Here is a 19,922-nt window from a genome sequence, read left to right on the forward strand (position 1 = left end):
GGAAGACCATGAGGATAGCTGACAAAGGAGTAACAGGTCCAGTCATTCCCCAGTAAGCCAAGACCATTTGAAAACATAGATTGGTAGTTATTGGTTAATAATTAAGAGCTAGCCAATAAGAAGCCCTAGTTATCAGCCAACTGTTTAACAATTAATATATCTCTGTGTGCTTATTTGGGGCTTAGAGGTGGCAGGACCTGGCTGGAAAGAAACTCTGCCTACAATGTTCATGTGTCCTCAAAACAGAGATGCAAGTTGAGACTGATTATTACATCAAGAGGTATCAAAATCACCCTCACAAGACCTGCTGTCATTTCAAGCAAGAAAAGTATTTTCATTAACCATTGTCCAATAAGTATACTTAAAATCACGATTACTTATTATTTTAATCATTTAATCACTTCTAGTAATCACACTGTCCCCAAGAATTCAAGAATTATTTTGCATGAATGAGCAGTAATCCATCACAAGGTCCTTTAAAACTACACAGACACAGTATTTGAAACCATTTGAAACTGGTTAGGGCCCAAACTTTTAGTTTATTTATTACATACATAGCTACATAGAAGAGAATTGCATGGGCTGTTTCTTTGTACTTTCAGATGTGTGTGGTCTTTGTTTAAGATGTAATAAATTTGACAAATTTCCTAAGTTTTGTAAATTGTTTACAACTGAGCCCTTGAAATAATTTAAACACCATTTTCTCTTTAGACAACTCAATATCAAATGTTTTAGAATGTGGTGCTTATAATAAGCCTTCATTAAAAATAGACATGTCCTTTTTGACTTGACAGTATTTGATTCCAAATATTGGAATCCTAACAAAACCAGAATATAGGTTCATAGAGGGGTAAGGTAGTCTAGTGCTGCTTCCCTGCAATCTCCACAGAAGTAATTGTGGAACAAAGAATCCATGAAGGTGGAGGTTAAAGACCTGTGTCCGTAGTTGTTTTAAAAGCATTACTTCCCATCACAAACTGTGTAACAGGAGCTGGAGATCAATGAAACACAGCTGCATAAACAGCATGCAGTAACAAGATCCTACTGGCTCACCTATGCCCCTTTCCAGCAATGGAAAAGAATCAGGGAAATTGGACTTTTTTGGATGGTCTATAGTCAGCCTTTTGGAAATAAATTATTTTCAAGCATGGTTACAAAAAAATATATTTTTTGAAAATGATTCCAATAATTCTTATGGGAATGGAATAAGGAAAAATTAATAGTTGATTTTTTTGTTTACCTTCCTTAATGCTTTATTTGGTAAATTGCTGGCTCCAATAAATGAAAGCAAATATTAAGGAAGAAAAATAATATTATTTAAGAAAGTATTTTTACATGGAAAGATTTAATAAAATTATACTTTCTGTTCAATAGATATATTTTTCTTTTCTTATAAGCAAATTGTAGACTTTATGTTCACATAATATTTTATTAGTCTTTTGCAATGGCATAATTAGAAATAATTATGCTTATTTACAGTGCCAAAATGTACATTTGTATGAATTTTTTGTTTAATATGTAGCCAAAAATTCTACTCATTTAGCAGAACTCTAATGTAATATGTATGCTATATTACTGACTTTGTTCATTTTAAACACTTTTAATAAATTCATAAGTTTCAGGTCATGCAAGGATGGCTCAATAGTTAAGAGCACTTGCAGCTATTTCAGAGGACCCAGGTTTACTTATCACCCATACCGAGGGCCTCACAGCTGCTTGTAACTCTAGTTCCTAGAGTTCCAAAGTCCTGTTCTGAGCTTTTGGAGTACCTCCTTAAAATGTTGCATCACACTCACACACATACACACACTCACACACAGAGAGAGAAAGATAATGGGGGGAGAGAGAGAAGTAAGGAAGACGTCTTTATAAAATGTATACGTTGCATTAAAACCCCTCAAGCACAGCTATATAATTACTATCGATACAGAAAAAAAACAAAACAAAACAAAAAAACTTCTCTCTTGCCCACCTCTTGTTGCAAGGCTTTGGTGATTCTAGTACTATGGTCATGCCTTTGGTGATCCTTCCTTTCAAATCAGTGGGGTTAAGTGACTCCTTTCTAGGAAAAAAGGATTTTGGCTATGGTGATGGATGGGATGTCACTTTGGTAATTGAAAAGAGTAGCTCTGTCTCAGATACTCTCTTATATCCTCACATTCTCAGGCATATGATTGGAAGTATCCTTTGCTGAGTTACATATGAAGGGTAATTTGGAGAAGTGCTTTACTAACAAGCTATAAAGGGCTAAGCTTTTTAGTACAAACAGCAAGAATCCAGCTAGCAATCATATAAGGGACTTTGGATAGAACCTTGTGCAGCTGAGATCCTGGGTATACTACAACCTGCCTGCCATCAGTTAAACAGCTTAAAAGCAAACAAACTCTATGAGCTTGGGTTGGAGGTGTTCATACAAACCAAATGCTGATTCTATCTCTGAAATCATCTGATAATAGATTGTTATTAATTTAAGCTACTAACTTGTCATACAGCAGTATATAATTAAGGTAGTCAGTGACTCGCTGAGAATCTCAGTCCACACTACCTTGAAATTTGTTTCCTGTCCTTTAAGTTTTTCTGCATCAAGGATGTCAGATAAATATAATCAAACAGTACTGGATTTATGAAGTTTGCCTTTTTTTCATTCAACATAAAGTAATAGGTTGTCCAGCTTTCAATGATTATGACTATTTGGCCTTTATTAGTGTTAATTGTATTCATAAACAAGAAAGTTTGCTGTTTTATTTTGTTTACATATTTTCCCTTTGAAATATCAGTTATTTTCAGTGTGTAATGTAAATAAAAGTCTGTCAAGATTTTTACTTTTCAATTTCTTTATTTGTATTCATTAAATGCAGTATTGGGCTTCATTGTGATATTTTAATGCAATATATAATATGTTTTGATTATATTTGTACATTACTCTCTGGGTACTTCTCCTAGAACTTATTGAACCCTTTCTCTTTCCAAATGGTACCTGTTCTACTTCTCTCTCTCTCTGTCTCTGTCTCTGTCTCTGTCTCTCTCTCTCTCTCTCTCTCTCTCTGTGTGTGTGTGTGTGTGTGTGTGTGCTGTATGTATGTGGAAAGTCAGTCAAAGAGTATCCTGTGTGTTAGTTACTTATTTATTGCTGTGATGAGCCACCATGGACACAGCAACTCATAAAAGAAAACATTTAAGGGTCCTAAAGTTTCAGAGCTGATTCCATGACCATCAGGGTGAGTATAGCATGGCAGTAGGCAGGTAGTCAGGTAGGCAAAACTGTTTCTGGGAAAGTTAACAGAGAACTCACATCTTATCTGCAAGTTAGAAGCAGAGAAAGAGACTGGGACTGACATAAAGCCAACTCCTGCAGGCACTTGGAAATTGGAAGCGACATTCCAAAGAAAGACGCTGTTCAAAGAAGGTAAAGCATGGTCTGGGCATCAAGAAATGTAGTATCAATAAAGAAATGAACAAAGAAATGAAAACTTAAAACAAAATTGAACAAAAAAACTAAATTTAATGCTGAAAGTACTTCACAAAGCTAAGAATTAGAACAATATTTAGTGTAATAATATTTGTTGCCAGCAGACTTCTGCTACCCTTCAACAGCAAGACCTGAACATTCCAATGAAGATAAGGCACAATAAATGACATTAAAAATAACTTTATGAAGAAGCCAGAGGTCCTTAAAGAGGAAATGGAAAAATCCCATAAGGAAATGGAGTAAAATACGATAAAAAATGGAGGAAATCAATAAATCAAATAAATGTCAAGGAACCCAAGAAAAAAAACTAATAAACATTTGACAGAATTAACAAATATTTGGACAGAAACAAAACTGTCCAAAACCTGAAAATGGAAATAGAAGCAATAAAGATAATACAAACTGAGGTGATTCTGGTGATGGAAAATCTGGATAAGAGAACAGAAACTACAATTGTAAGCATCAACAACAGAGTATACATGATGGAAGAGACAATTGCAGGTCTTGACAATACAATAGAAGAAATAGATTCATTGATCAAATAAAATGTTAAACCCAAACAATTCCTCAAACAAAGCATTCAGGAAATTTGGTACACCATGAGAAAAACAAGACTAAGAATAATAGGAATAGAAGAAGGAAAATAATCCCTCCTCAATGTCACAGAAAATATATTCAACAAAATTATAGTAGAAAAAGTTTCCTAGTTTCCTACCTAAGGGACATACCTCTACAGGTACAAAAAGCTTACAGAACACCAAATAGACTGGACCAGAAAAAATGTTCCCTTTCTGCATAATAAATCAAAACACTAAATGTACAGGATAAGGAAAGAATATTAAGAGCTGCAAAGGAAAAAGGCCAAGTAACATACTTTTGTGTATCAGAATACAAATAAAAGTCTATCAGAATTATACATTACTTCTCAATAAAGACTCTAAAAGCCAGAAAAGCTTAGACATACCTCTTACAGACTCTAAGAGATCTGGGGATGCCAGCCCAGCTTAATTTGAATCACCATAGGTGGAAAAAACAAGATATTTGATGATATAGTCAAATTTAATAAATATCTATCTACAAACCCAGATGTATAGGAGGTAGTAAAAGAAAAACTCTAACCCAAAGAAAACACAGGCAATAGATGATCCCACACCAGGTGGAAACATACACACACACACACACACACACACACACACACACACACACACACACTGCCAGCACCACCACTACCAACAAAAAAGGCATAAACAATCAATGGCCATTAATAGCCTTTAATATCAATGGATTTAATTCACACACACACACACAAAAAGACAAAGACTAACAGAATGGATGTAAAAGTAGGATTCACGCTTCTGCTGCATATAAGAAATAAATTTCAACATCAAAGATAAGCATTACCTCAGAGTAACATGTTGGATAAAGATTTTCCAATCATGTAGACAATAGAAACAAGCTGGTATAACCCATTTGAATATCTAACAAAATAGAATCCAAAATTTACCAAAAGAGGTAGAGTATGGTTCTGGCATAAATTAACAGATATATTGATTAATGGACTCTAATTGAAGATGCAAACATACTTGATTTTTGACAAAGAAGCCAAAACTGTACAATGGTGAAAAGAAAGTACCTACAAAAAACAGTGCAGGCATACATGGATGTCTGAACATAGAAGAATGCAAATGCATCCATAACTATCACCATCAACAAAACTCAAGGTCAAGTGACTCAATACTGAAAAACTTAGACACTGCTATAATATCGCGTCATATCACATATTAAAACAAGGTTTCTTAACTAAAAATCAAGGATCACAGCCATCTCAGTAGCAAAATATATTGTTTTTTACTACAAAACCCATATCTATATTAAAATATGTAAAATATATCTCCTTACAACTTATTATCAGTTAATGTTTGATTTCTAGAAAACTCTACAAATTAATTTTGTATCATTGTATGTTTAATACTTTAGGAAATGTTTCAAAAGATTTTTGTAAACAGGGCTCCCGTAGAGAAGACACTCGTCTTTCTGTGCTGTGCTGAGAGACTCATTGACCCATTACCGCCCATGTTCCTCATTGCCTATCTTCAAAATGCAGTAGAAAGGAGATTTGAGATTTCATAATGAGGGCCATGGATATACTACAATGGTTTAGATGCTGTGGCATTGATGCCTCTCTTTGTCTTGATTCCAAATGAGACTAATAAGAAATGAATAGCCTTGATCAAAGAAGGATGCAAATGTAGGACTGCCGGCTTAGCACAAAGAGAACATGGAAGCATTTTACACATTTAATTCCTATATTTCCCAGAAGCCTGTCTATAGATGAGGATATAAAGATGCAGTTTAATTCGATAACCTGCCTATTAAAGTGCCTACCATCTCCTGATGATACTTGTTAGTGGTTGAAAAGGCTGTCTTTCCAAGTCCTATTGAACCTATTTGAATATACAGGATAGTTTCTTAATGATGCCATGCAAGCAGAGACAATGGATGTCAATGTAAAAATCTAATGTATCCTCCCTATCCCTGCTGAAGGAAATGTGCAGCATTCGGTGTTCCATAGTGACTCCAGGGCTCTCAGGTTCACATACACAGTGGATGGGGACTTTAGAGTACCTGAAATTCAGCACAGAGCCTCCTAGTTCCATCACTAACCATAAAAAGCACAGTGACACAAATTTTTATTTTGTTATTTGATCTAATTGTAACATATCATTCCCAATAACTTTTGCTCATATAAGTGTAACTCAATAAACAAATTAAGATGATGTTATTACAAATTTATAAGGCATTACTCAGTGTTTCCTATTACTGACTCACTCAGGAAAGGTACTTTAGATGATGCACGGCAAACTGGAGTTTGTGTCTTAAAAGCATTTCCAGCTGGCTAAGCTGAAAATTTTCTTTTCACTACTTAACAGAGTTAGAATGGTGGTGATAGGAAATCCAGATAATCCTTCTGTCTTTTATGACCTAGTGTCTTAATCCCTTGAATCACGCACTACTTCATTCCAAGGGCAGTGTCACTCACAGAGCTACAGGACTGAAAATATCATGGGGAGAAAATAAGCAAGGTCAATATTTTGTTAGTAACACCTACAATCCTGGTCCCATTGACAGGTCCTTCCAGCACCGCACTTTGCTTCCCATGGTGATCCTGTAATTATTTCCCAGTTCTTGATTAAGATAAAGTCCACTTGTGTTTTCAAATGTAGAGGAATGTGTTATTTCCCAAAGACTCACCATTTTATTATTTAAGTGTGATACGATTTTTGCCTTATCTAGGTATATAAAAGTAGGGTGGTAGAGAATGGAAGAGTAAATTGTAATGGTGTCTAAGCAGAAATGGCTTCTGAACTGTGGGATCCACTTAACAATGAGCAAGGAAAGACTGAGCAATAGCATTAGCTGCAGTGTCATGGAAGCTGACCATGACCACAGAGCTGAGTAATAACATCTTGATGACTAGCGGGAGGTCTTAAGAATGGCAAAAAACAAACATAGGAAAAAATGCTCTAGGAAGAGGTATTATTGTATAACATAAAAAATGAAATAGAACTTTGAGGCCTTGTTAAGAACTAAGACCCATCTGTTAATTAAATGTTATTTTGCTACCAAAAGTTCATGTGAACCTTCATGCTGAGTGCATTAATATGGGAGTTGATGAAATTTTGAGTAGTTATTTAGTGGTGACGCCCTCTTAGGGACTGTGGCACTTCTCAATAAATGTGATGGCAGATCTCATGAAAGGATTGCTCTACCAATGAGCTGCAGTCCATGTTCCAAAAAAAGATTGAAAAAAAACATATATATATATATATATATATATATATATATATATATGCACTTCATTTGTGTTTTAGAGACTTAATAGAAAAATTAAGAAACATTTGTGGAGAGATGAGGAAGTATGTATTATGTGTGTGTATATTATATATATGTGTGTGTATTATGTATATGTATATTGAATATATATATATAAACATATATATATACACACACATATGGTGTGTATATTGTGCATCTTCCATATTTATGGGGACACACTGAGGGGACAAAAACAACACAGCCCCACATGAACATACTGAGGCATTATAGATACCCAGAATGCTGAAGGCTACACCTTTGGGCTTAGTAGAACAAATAATGTATAGATATTGCTATGCTTTGCACCAATTTTTAAAAACCAGATTATGCTTTACAGGTGCCCATATGCCTGCATACCCTTGGTAGATTTTTCAACCAGAATATCCTGGCCACTTAGTAACCAGAGTTCATTGTAAATGTTCAGTCTATTGTCTACTTTATTATTGGGTTATGATAGGAATTAAATATAAATAGTGCTATGAATGAGGCACTCCAGTCAAATGACTCTTTTCCTTTTCTTATCCTATGGTTTGATACTGACCAAGAGATTTCTGCCCATTCAATACACAGCTATAGGTCTTGGCCAAAGGCTCCAGATAAGGAATTCTGATATTAATTTTGAAAAACTGAAAAATGCTCTTGTCTCCTCAACAGAGGATGAAACTGAAACACCACTGAATGATATGACCACTGGGAATGTCGAGAAATGTGACAGTTTAGAAAAGAGACAATTTTGGTTAAAGGGATTATTTAACTACTCAAAATTTAGATAAATTGCAGCATTTGCATCAATTTTCTGCAAATGGTGGCAGTATTCAAATAAGCAATATTGGTATTACACTTCAGATAATTGTGAATTAGATGATTTTTATATCTTTTCAAGGTCATGTATTCACTTAATAATCAATCTCATGCATCTGGGTCTAGATCAAATTAGGTCAATGTTCTAAGGTGGACTTCAGTGTTTTTCTTGTTTACAAGAATCAGATTCCAAGGGATCTGTATGTTTTGCAAAGAAAATAGGCAACTCTCCTACAGGGATGTTATGCATAATTACTTGAACAAGCTAAATGAGGGAGCAGAAATTATAGAGAAGAATTTTCATCGTGTGAACAGAGTAAATTAGGACTGGAAGTGTTCCCATACACTCCTATGCAGTATGCTTCCCTGTGGTGAGGAACAATAAACTTCTGCTACATTAAGCTTGGAACAAAGATTTATATAATTGTATCTTCAACTAGCAGAAGTCAAAAACAAATAACCTCAAAGTTTAAAAGGCGTGTAATGCAAAGAAATGACCAGATGAACGAAACAATATAGGACTGTCAGGAAAAGAGACTGAGAAAGAGAAGTAGCAGGGAACCCGAATTCCTGTCCAGTGAACCTTATGGGTGGATAAAGATTGCCTTTGTGAGCAACCACAAAGCATATTGGGCTCTCTTTGCCACTAGTACAGACTTCTAACTGACCTGACAATTTGTCTTTGTGTTTTGAAATTGGTTTTTAGTACTTCATAGCAAATGAGCCTAGTTTTTTTTTTTTTTTTTTTTTTTTTAATGTTACTGAATTTTTAGAGAGTAAGTATGGTTCCACCAAAAGAACCAGATTGAATCAGACCTGAAATTCTTAAACTAGGCATTTCATTTTTCCTGTAAGCTGGCTTAAGGAAAGGCTACCAATGAGTGTTAGATCTTGATACAATTGCAGAAAGAGTGCTGTGGGCTATGTTCATTGAAATAGTTGTTCACAAGGATATTTCTATGATTATTCTGATAGGAGTGACTCATATTTCACTCCCACTTAATTTTGCCAGTATCACTACCTATCCATCAGACCTAAATACTTTGTTTTCCATAGTCACTCTCCTATATGAATATTTCTCCCACCAGACATATTCACTGATAGAAATCTGCATGCATGCATCATGCTTAAAACCCAGTGCAAAGGGTACAAAATGAGCTTCATAGGGCAACCCTGAGAGCAGTTCCAGCAAGACAACAATGCATTTAACATTTTTTACATATGAACATGAAGTAAAACAAGAAATGACACATTTTGTGGCATATAAATGTAATATAAATATATGTATCTCCTCCTCACCCATATATTCTCTATTCTCTGGCCTTTTGAACACCACAGTCCATGTCATTGTCCCCTGTCTTTTTGCCACCTGTTACCACATTTTCATCTCTTTTGTTTTCTTAAGGAAACTCCATTTTAGTTCTTTCAAGCAAGAATGAGTATGTAATCTTTAGTATTCTTAAGCAAGTAAGTTCTAGCTTTGCAAGTGCTTGTGTAGATTGAATCTACAAGTATTTTATGCTTGTGGATATGAATAAACTTAATATATGTAAATTTATATGACTATATCAATACACATATGGTTGCCTTTCAATAGTGACGCTATTTGATTTATTGTTATGTATACTTCCACTGGTAAAAATCAATTCTCTTCTTGAGTTTTCTTGTTGTTGATGCTGATCCCCTTATCTGAAGTGAGACTTACATAAACATTCTATCTTCTAATACACAATTCCCTTGGCCTTCCTTTTCATTAGACTTTTATCTTAAACATCTGAGTAGGGCAAAGGAATTTACTTCTTTACTTCCTACTCTTTCTGAATATTGTTGCTGATGTCATTTGCATTACCTCAAAGTCATTGTCTGTTTTCTCTAGCCAAACTAATGCCTACATTTCAAATGTGATTCTACTTGAACTTTTCAAAACGCTGGAGTCTGACTCTATAAGCTCATCCTCTTTTGTTCCAATCGTGTCCACTCCAAATTGTGTTCCCTTGTTCTAACCAGCCTCCAAGGACACAACTTTTATATCTGATTGAAAAGTCCGAACATGATTTCAATACAGGAAATCAGCATGTGAAAACAGTAGCCATGGACGAGAAAGAACTCAGGAAAGAAATTCATTTATTCACAATGACATTTTAGAGAAAGTGTGTTCCCTACAGTGGTGGTGGGGAAGTGACTTTATAATGAAAATATTTAAAACACTGCAGAGAGAAATGATGGAGGTATTTTGAAATGGAAACTCTTACTCGTGTATTGCTATAATTTACATTAGAAAATTTTACATTAGAAAATTTGGGTATACTCCAAAAAGCACTATACAGGTTAGATACAATCCCCCAAAAATCCCAAAGCCATTCTTCATGGAAGTAGAGAAACTCTGAAAATTGATTTGGTAATGCAGAAGAGCTAAAGCAAACCAAAGAACACACAAAAAATTGGTAATCATTGTGGCTAATTTCAAATTACACTATAAAGGGACAATAATAAGAGGGCATGCTATTACTTGCACAGAACGGACATGCAAAACAATGAAATAGAATAGTGGTGCATTTCTAAAACTTGTGCAGCCATAATCACATTTTATTAAGTATAACATATTTTTATTTAGACAAAAAAAGTTTTATTTTATATACTGATCCCAGTTCCCTCTCCCTCTTATCCTCCCATACATCTGCAGCAACCCCTAGTCCATCTCCCATCTACTCCCGAAGGAGGGTGATGACTCCCGTGGGTGATCATAAAAGGCTGTCACATCATTTGAGTCATGGCCTAGGTGCTCCCCCATGTATCAGGGTTGAGTGAGTATCCATCCATAGGGAGGTAGGAAGAAGGGGGAGGGACAGAGGAGATCACCTTGCTTTTAAAAAGATCTTAAAAATTTTGCATGGGAGATAGGATAGTTCTTCTTCACCAAAAAGGGAAAATTGATTATTGACCTATAGAATAATGAAATTATTTCCCTTTTGGCGTATTAGAAAACCAACTACAAGTGGATCAAAGATCTTAATGTAAGTTTCCAAAATTCTAAAGCTGTTACAGGAAAACTAGAAAAAAAGGCTTTCAGATACAGGTATCGGCTAAAGGAGATCTGACAGATGACCCAGTTATACCACGCTTTGGTATTTGCACAAAAGCCACCTAAGTCTATATATCTTATATGCATGTACAACATTTATTTTTTTTTGCCAGCAACATTCACAAACACTGTATGAAAACAACTTAGGTATTTAACAGCAAACAAATATGTGCAGAAACATTACATGTGTATACAATGGAAAGTTTTTGCCCATAAAGAAGAACAAAGTTAAGTCAATTGCAGGAAAATTGTTTCATCTGGAGATAGCCATAATGGTGTTGAGTGAGCTCAGTAAGACCAATATTAGGTTGATTTTTCTCATATGTAGTGCATAGACTTAAATAGCTACATGAAACCTCGTCTCTTTGATTTGAAGGTAGAAACAAAATTAAACAAAGAAATGGGGCTAATAGGAGTGGGAAACAGTGTGAGAAGATTGTGTAGAAGGTAATTTCTCTACATAGTATAATACTTGCATGAAAATGTCATTATGGTACATGATCAAAAAGAGGCTATGGTCACAGAAAACACCTAAAGTTTGCTAAATCATCAAAACTGGAAATAAAGAAATGGTTAGAACACACAGGCATGTCTGTGTGGTTCTTATGTTGTGATCTGTCTTCAGATCTAAAGAAGTCTCGTGTCCCTCATGTTTCCCTTCTCTCTTTTCCCCAATTCCTCCACCAGGAACCAAAGATGTTTTGTTCAACCAGATGTCATTTTATCCTGTGCATATACAGATGTGTTTGCACACACAAACACACACACACACACACGTACACACACATACACACACACATGCACACACACACATGCACACACACACATGCACACACACATGCACACACACACATGCACACACACACACACATGCACACACACACACACATGCACACACACACATGCACACACACACATGTACACACACACACACATGCACACACACACACATGCACACACACACACATGCACACACACACACATGCACACACACACACACATGCACACACACAGAAGGAGTAAGAAAGCAATTATGGACACGGGTGTTTCACAAAAATTAAAAGCCCAGAGACAGATATTGGGATTCAAGCTTCAAGATGAAAATGAGAAAAGCAAAGCGGCCAAGTCACTAGCTCTTACCTCTACCTTAGGCTGAAAAGACTGTCCTGTCCTCAGCATGACTGCACATTAAATCTCACATGAGACCTTTTGCTTCTTCCTTTTACACTCCTCAAATCCTGGGGATAAAGGTATGGGATCCCAAGTGCTGATATCTCCTTTGTTTGAGATTTTTCTCTTTCAGACTTGATCAGTTTAGTGGCCTTGAACTAACAGAGATCCATCTGCCTTTCTCCTGAGTCCTGGGATTAAAGGTGTCTACCACCAGCACCTAGCTTCTATAGCTATCTAGTGTGGTTGGCTTTACATTCTGATACTTCAGGTAATCTTTATAAATCATAAACAATATATCACTATACATGGACATTTCCCAAAGTACCATTTTTGCACTTAAAAATAATTTAAAACCAAGTGTTGGAAATAGTATACTAAAATAATTAGCATCAGAAACCTTTAATTTAGAAGTGGTAGTAGAGACACTATTAAGATAACTTTGTGTTTAATTTCACATATTACTCTTGCTGAGACTTGAGTTCAGTTCCTAGCACCCATCTTGGGCAAATCACAGCTGCCAGTAAGTGTATTTCCAAGTAATTTGAGCCCTTCTACAGATCTCTGTGGGCATCTGCTCTCATTTTTTTTTACCCATATGGACACAGACTCATAATTATAAATAATAAAAAAATTATAATAAGAGCCAAAATGTGTCAGCTATAGACATCTTTGATGTATAATTTTCTTAACATCTATGTCTCACACAGAATAGTCTACTACCAGTAAGCTATGGCTTTCTTTGTCATCAGAACTACACAGCACACCGTGGCTATGAGAATCTATAAATATATTAGCATATAACATTATAAACAAGTAAAAGCAATAAGAAGTAACAAGTAAAGCTAGTTTACCCCGTGATTAACATTTTGCTATCTATGATAAACTTTTAAGAACCTGATGGGAGATGTCATTCTGTATATGTTTCTCATACTGGTTAATGAATAAAGCACTGTTGGCCAATAGGAAAGGAAGATAGGAGGGACTAGGAGACAAGGAGAAAATAGGAAGTAGGAAGGAGGAGTCAACATGGAGGGTCTGGAGGAGGTAGAACTGCCAGCCGCCTCTCCCTGGTAAGACCACGTGGAAATACATAGAAATGGGCTAATAATTAAGACAGAGCTAACGGATAAGAAACAAGTAACCGGGCCAACAGAATTAAATCTAATACAGAGTCTCAGTGTGTTATTTGGGGCTGGTGCGGTGGCAGGAGGAAAAACTGTACGCGTTACAAGAACCATTGTCTAATGAAATGATTTTCTCTACTGAGTCCAGTTTTGATTTTGTGTACCATATAACATAGAGACACTATAACCAAGTTTACACTTTCCTGTTAGGCAAGGTAATATGTGCATGTAAAACATGAAACACACAGCCACTTCTACATGAAGCTCACTTATCTCCAAATACAGTGTCACAAGGAGTTAGATTGTGATAAATACATTCATGATTAAAAAAATACATTGCGTGTGTGTGTGTTTTCATAGAGAGAGAGAGAGTATGTATGTGTGTGTGTTTTCATAGCCAAATGAACTCGAAGTAATTTCAGTGCAAATTCCTGTTTTAGAAGCTTCCTAGAAAAACACTTGGTGGCAATCTTCTGTTCTTTCTTCTTTTTGGTTGGATAATGCCCCATTTGTTCTTTTAAGAGTGTTCGTATTTTCATGTGTTCTGGGCTGTCTGAAGGAAAGATTGATGTATGGTGTCACTGCTAGGAAGTGCAAACTTCAGACTCCCCGCCCTCCATGTCCTCGCCCTCTTGCTCAGCGGGATATCACATACTTCAGCCAAAATTCAGAAGGGAAATTCTTTAATGGCAATAAGTGCTGCCAATGAAACCTTCTTCAAATGCTCAAAACTCTTAGTGGTTAGATGTTAAGGCACCAGATGGCAAAACTAATGGGAATACATTCATATGTGAGCTGAATAATGCTAGCCAATGCTAAAAGAGATTCACAATTCAAAATTTCCTCTATCATTAAACTTTTCACCAGGATGCCATCCCTGTGGTAGCCTGTGAAGGTCTGCAACTATTTAACTACACTCTGACCCTCTTCTTCCAGATGTTAAGAGCTTAGTGATCAATTGCATTAATAACAGCAATTGTCAGTGTGCATTTTAGAAGTGATTTCTACAATGTAACATGTTCCAGCTATATCTTTACCCCTATGAAAAGTAAAGCAATAAGAATGAAAACTTAGCAGTGCAAGGAAAATGAAAAGAATTTATATAGAATGACATTAAGCAGGTGTTTAGGAACCACTGATCTCCATAGTTGGGGAAAGGGTTATTGCAGAATTTAACCATTTAGAGTGTTTGTGGTCATGAAAAAAAGACATGTTACCTGCTTTGTTTTGTTCCTTTTTATATTCTAAAAGGGAAGATATCATTTAGCTCAGGCTGGCCTCCTACATTTTGTTAATACTTCTGTTTCTACCTACCAAGTGATAGAATGCTTACTCTCTTGAATTACAAGTTATCATGCTTTTTATGGGTTAATGAAATGCTGTTTATTAAGAATAGTGTGATTATATTCACAACATTGAACAAGGTAGGATATGGTGTTTCTTTTTATAGTTTTCTTTTAAATCCAGAGTGATACAAGCTTATCTTTTCAATGCTTCAGACTATAAATGTAGAAAAAATCCAAGCCAAGTGGAATGAATGGTGTAGGAATTTGACTCCTCACCTTCCTCTCCCTAGTCCTATGTTAACTTGTGACCTAATCTTTTGACAGATCAAACATGGAGTATTATTCAGTGAATGTGTATATGACACACATTTATTTCTAGGATCTCACCTTTTAATATAAAGGTAATGTGTGAGAAGCACTTTTGAACAGTAGCCAATGGAGAATGAATGACTAGAGAAATAATTATGTTTTGGGGAAATGGTCTTACTGCCTTCATTTAAAAAAAAAAAAAGACCAGAGAAATCCTTAGCCATTCCTCTATGAGTGTCAATGTTGTCAGTGACTCTGGCTTCAATTAGGTGATGAGCTGATGTTGAATTGCTGGCACCTTGATTTGGACTTTCCATGACAACTTTCTGAACTGGGAAAACTCTCTTCTTCACATTAAGGAAGACATTGATGTGTACGAATAGTACAAAGAGGCATATATAGTCAACAGATTTCCATCAGTACTCAAAACCTATCAGGAATTAATGATTTTCTATTGAATTTATTTGCATTCTCATTTTTTTTCTATGTCACTTGGCCAAATTTTACCAAATCTAAGCAAAATCTTGTCTTTCACTGTACTTTTAAACTTGAGACAATAAACAGCCATAATTAAGATGGGTTAAGGAGAGAGAAAAAAGTTAAAAAAATAATTACTTTGGGGGGATTATTTGTGATGACACATGGAACTGATTTGAAGGAAGAAAATGAATGAAAGATATCATAAGTTAAAAAGTGCCACCCATAATATTGTCTTACAATTGTTCTAGTGTTTTACTTCTTACTTTCACTGTATTCAGGGGGTAGGGGAGAAAAATAAAACAACAAAAAGTAGAGAAACATCTCCTTTTCTGAGCCACCAACTGGCAGAGCTTATACTTAAACCTAGACATATGTGGCCTCAGAGCTGGAGCTTTGCTGCACTCCCGTACATCCCCACTCCCTGCTGCACATGGCAGTGATGCAGGATAACTGCTCGCAAACATTTGTTCTTCAGGTGTAAAGAGAACATGAAAATAACCATCTGAAAATGTAAACTGTTACAGCTAGAGAATTGTATTAAATCCTGTTTATAGTGAAGTACCAAGAAACAAAAATTACAGATTGATCATGAAGCATCCACATAAGATGATGCAGCTGAAGAGGGCTAATCTGTTATACCTCATGTTAAAAGTATTGGTGTTTAAGATGAGAGCTTAACATAATAAGAAGATATGTACGTTTGTAATGAGAAAATATTTACCTCAACTTGCCTTATTTTAAAACATCTACATATGAACACTGAGATTTATTCAACTGACAGCTTGCTAGTTTAGTCTTCAAATTTGAAAAAACCTGTTTTGCTTATTGTAATACTTTCTTTGTAATTTTAGGAACTGTTATTAATGTATAAAATGAAATCTACAAACTATAAACAACTTAATAGTAGTCTATTTTAGAAAAGATAAATTGAGGTTCATTCACTTCTATAATCAAAATAAAAAGAACTATTTAAATCACATCTTAAAAGACCTTTTTATAAATTATAAAGCCAGCATTTAGCTGTGGGTGTCTGCTTCTGCTCCATCAGCTACAGGATGAGGGCTCTACGACAGCATATAATGTAGTCATCAATCTCATTATCAGGGAAGGGCATTTAAGGTAGCCTCTCCACTATTGCTTGGATTCCTAGTTGGGGTCATGCTTGTAGGTCTCTGGACATTTCCCTAGTGTGAGATTTCTCTTTAAACCTATAATGGCTCCCTCTATTATAGGATCTCCTTTCTTGTTCTCCTCCATTCTACCTCCAAGTCAATCTTCCTGCTCCCTCATGTATTCTTCTTCTCTTCTCCCCCTCTTTTTCTCCCAATTTGCTCAGGAGATCCTGTCCCTTTCCTCTTCTATGAGAGACTTTGCATGTTTCTATAAGGGTCCTCCTTGTTTCCTAGCTTCTCTGGCAGTGTGGATTGTAGGCTGGTGATCCAATGAGTTTCTGTTTAAACATTTTTTCCAGTTGAAATTTACAACTTAGTATGCACAATCACAGAATTCCTTTCTTAAAAACCATGGAATTTGAACACACCATAAGTACTCTTTATGTAGTCTGGTTAACAACATTCTTTTCTATTTTACTGTTCAACTATGCCAGTATTCTCTAATTTTAAACAAAATACTTATTTACAACATTTTCAAGAAAACCTAATTTATGGAACAATAATGAAATGACTAAGGTCTCAAGTCTAGCTCAAATGCTATGCATTTGCTGCATACATACACATGTTGTACGAAGTATGCTTATTATTATCTTATTATTATGGATGGGTAAAGTATTTGGTTTATGGATATGTAAGGCAGCAAAGTGTAACTCTAGCAACAAATAGCAATTAATATTCATAAGCTTCCTCGGTTTGACTAAAAAGGTATATTGCTAGGTCTACAACTTCCTTTCACAGAATCAACCTTTGTGGTCAAGTATTACTTTTGTCTGGAAAATAGAGCTAGAAATGAAAACTTAACAGGTAATACTAAGTATACAAAAATAAAATTATAATTTAAATAATATAAATGCTTTATACAAAATATCACATATATGTATATATACATGCATACATACACACACACATATATATATGTATACATATATATATATATATATATATATATATATATATATATGTAATTGTGACAATTCTCTTCCCTTTGCCTTCCTGTACTGATATTAGAAGGATAACCACTGCACTCAGCCAGGAGAAGATGTTCAAAACCAATTTTCTCCAGAATTTTGCCTGTTTCATTATACATTAAAAATATGTATATATTTTTTAAATTTTCAGAACACTAGTCTAAATTTGTTTTAAAATTATTTTTTATTTTGTGATAATACCTATAACATTCCCCCTTCTCAATTAAACTGAATTAATTACAAAATCATTTTTATTTTATATTTTTGTATTTATTTGTGTATGTGTTTGCATGGATTTGTTTATGTGTTATGTGCTTCTGCACAGTACATGTGTGGAGTCAAGAGGAGGTTATGTATCTTCTTCCATGTAAGATTCAATAATAACGTGCTATTTTGAATCAAAAAGCAACAATGCTGACTCTAATCTTCCTGGATTGTGAGCTTCTGATTTCTATGTAAAATTCTTGTTTCTTGTGATTTTTCTTGAGCTTCTTCTGTTTGTTTGTGTGGTCCAATTCCAGTATGTTAGTTTTGATCTTAACTTATTATATTTTATTTTATTATTATTCATTAGAAGTCTGTTTCCTGATGGTAGACAGAAAGAAGATATATCTGGATAGAAGGTGATGTAGGGAGTAACAGTGAGGAATCGAGGAAGGAGAAACCGTATCACAATATATTATGTGAGAATAACAACTATTTTCTATAAAAGAAAATAATTACTCAGTTTACTATTATATTCCAAACCCACTGAGACATTGTCTACTAACTGGAATAAAAAGTGAGACAGAAATCTACATTATCTGTTTTACTAAGGCTTGGGCCACTTTTCTTTAAAGTACAGTTGTTAAATTAAGATCATCATCTTCGGATGGATATTTCTTCTCTATACTAAAAATAATCCAGTGAGACTGGTAGGTGGCAAGTTAGTACTAATCCTGCTACCTGAGTTCAATCCCAGGATCCACATGATAGAAGGAGAGAAGCAAATTCTGTAAGATACCCTCTGGGTGACAAGGGAGTGCAGAAGAGGCCTGGCTCATGTGACTTCAGAGGGAAATAACGACTGTCTCAGGAGTTGGACTAGAGGCCATCCATGCCATTCTGGTAAAGAAATGGCTGCATTAGGTCTATATCCTGAGAATTTATGTGGGGTTGCATTTAAAGGTAGTAAATTAATTTGTTTGGTGAGGAAATTTTCAAGATTGGAAAGAATTTAAGCTGTGGCATGGCTACTACTTTCTGTACTTACTTAGGATTACTTCAAAAAAGCTGGGAAGAGATATAAAACCTGAGAAGATTGATGAGAAGAGTAAAAGCAAGTTTAAAGCAGTGGTCAGAAGGGAGTCTGAAAAAGAAGTTCCAATTTTTAAAGGGAACTCTATACTCAGACAACAGGAAGAGTGTGCCAGGGACAAGATTTCACCCACCAAAGACTCCAACTTGTGAAAAATGAAGATGTTTTTAAAAGGAGAAAGTATTAAATGAAAATGCAGCTGAAGCAGTTCACTGCTCAGAAATCATTTAGGGAAATATTTGCCCAAAAGTATCTGAAGGCAAATAGAAACACAAGCAACTGTTGTCCCAGCAGGACATTCTCTATCCTGAGCCAGCAATAAACCTTGGCAGTGCTATCCATGTGAGAATGGTTTTTAAAATATGCACAATGCAAAATTCGGGGGTCTTGTGAATTATTTCTCCACAGCTTCAGAGAGCACTGAGGCTAGGCAGTGTTAGTGATGGTCAGAGGCTGTGCAAGGAAGCCATTGCATGAAGCTCTGGCAGTAATGTCTAAGGGATAATGGAGAATCAGGAACTTTTGATGCTGATGTAAAGTGGACCCAACCCAAGAGAGAGAGAGAGAGAATACATACTGCACAGGAAGCAGAGTTGAAGTTGCAGAGAGAGCTACCTAGGTCCTTTTGTGCCCAGATGATTCTATAAGAGCTACAGATGCCAAATCAGGAGCATCAGTATTTGATGTTTTCCCTGAAGGGTATTGGTCTTGAACTGATCTGAACATTCCTTATCATGTTTCATATTCCACCCATTGGGAATAAAAGTGGTTATTCTTTGAAATCATATATTAAAACAATGACATTCCTTTTCAGCTGTACACGGTTCACAGTTAACACATTACCTGAGTATCAGGACAAACTCAGCCCTTACTCTTTTGAACAGT

The 19,922-nt window shown here is 35.4% G+C and overlaps 1 protein-coding gene across 1 annotated transcript in view; it reads right to left on the reverse strand.

Annotated features, from left to right (window-relative positions):
- Window positions 1-19,922, reverse strand: part of Agmo (alkylglycerol monooxygenase) — a 290,726-nt gene that overhangs the window by 190,342 nt on the left and 80,462 nt on the right. The gene's annotated exons all lie outside the window — the stretch shown is intronic.

The sequence above is a fragment of the Phodopus roborovskii genome, unplaced genomic scaffold, assembly GCF_943737965.1.
Source record: "Phodopus roborovskii unplaced genomic scaffold, PHOROB, whole genome shotgun sequence".
Lineage (NCBI taxonomy): Eukaryota > Metazoa > Chordata > Mammalia > Rodentia > Cricetidae > Phodopus > Phodopus roborovskii.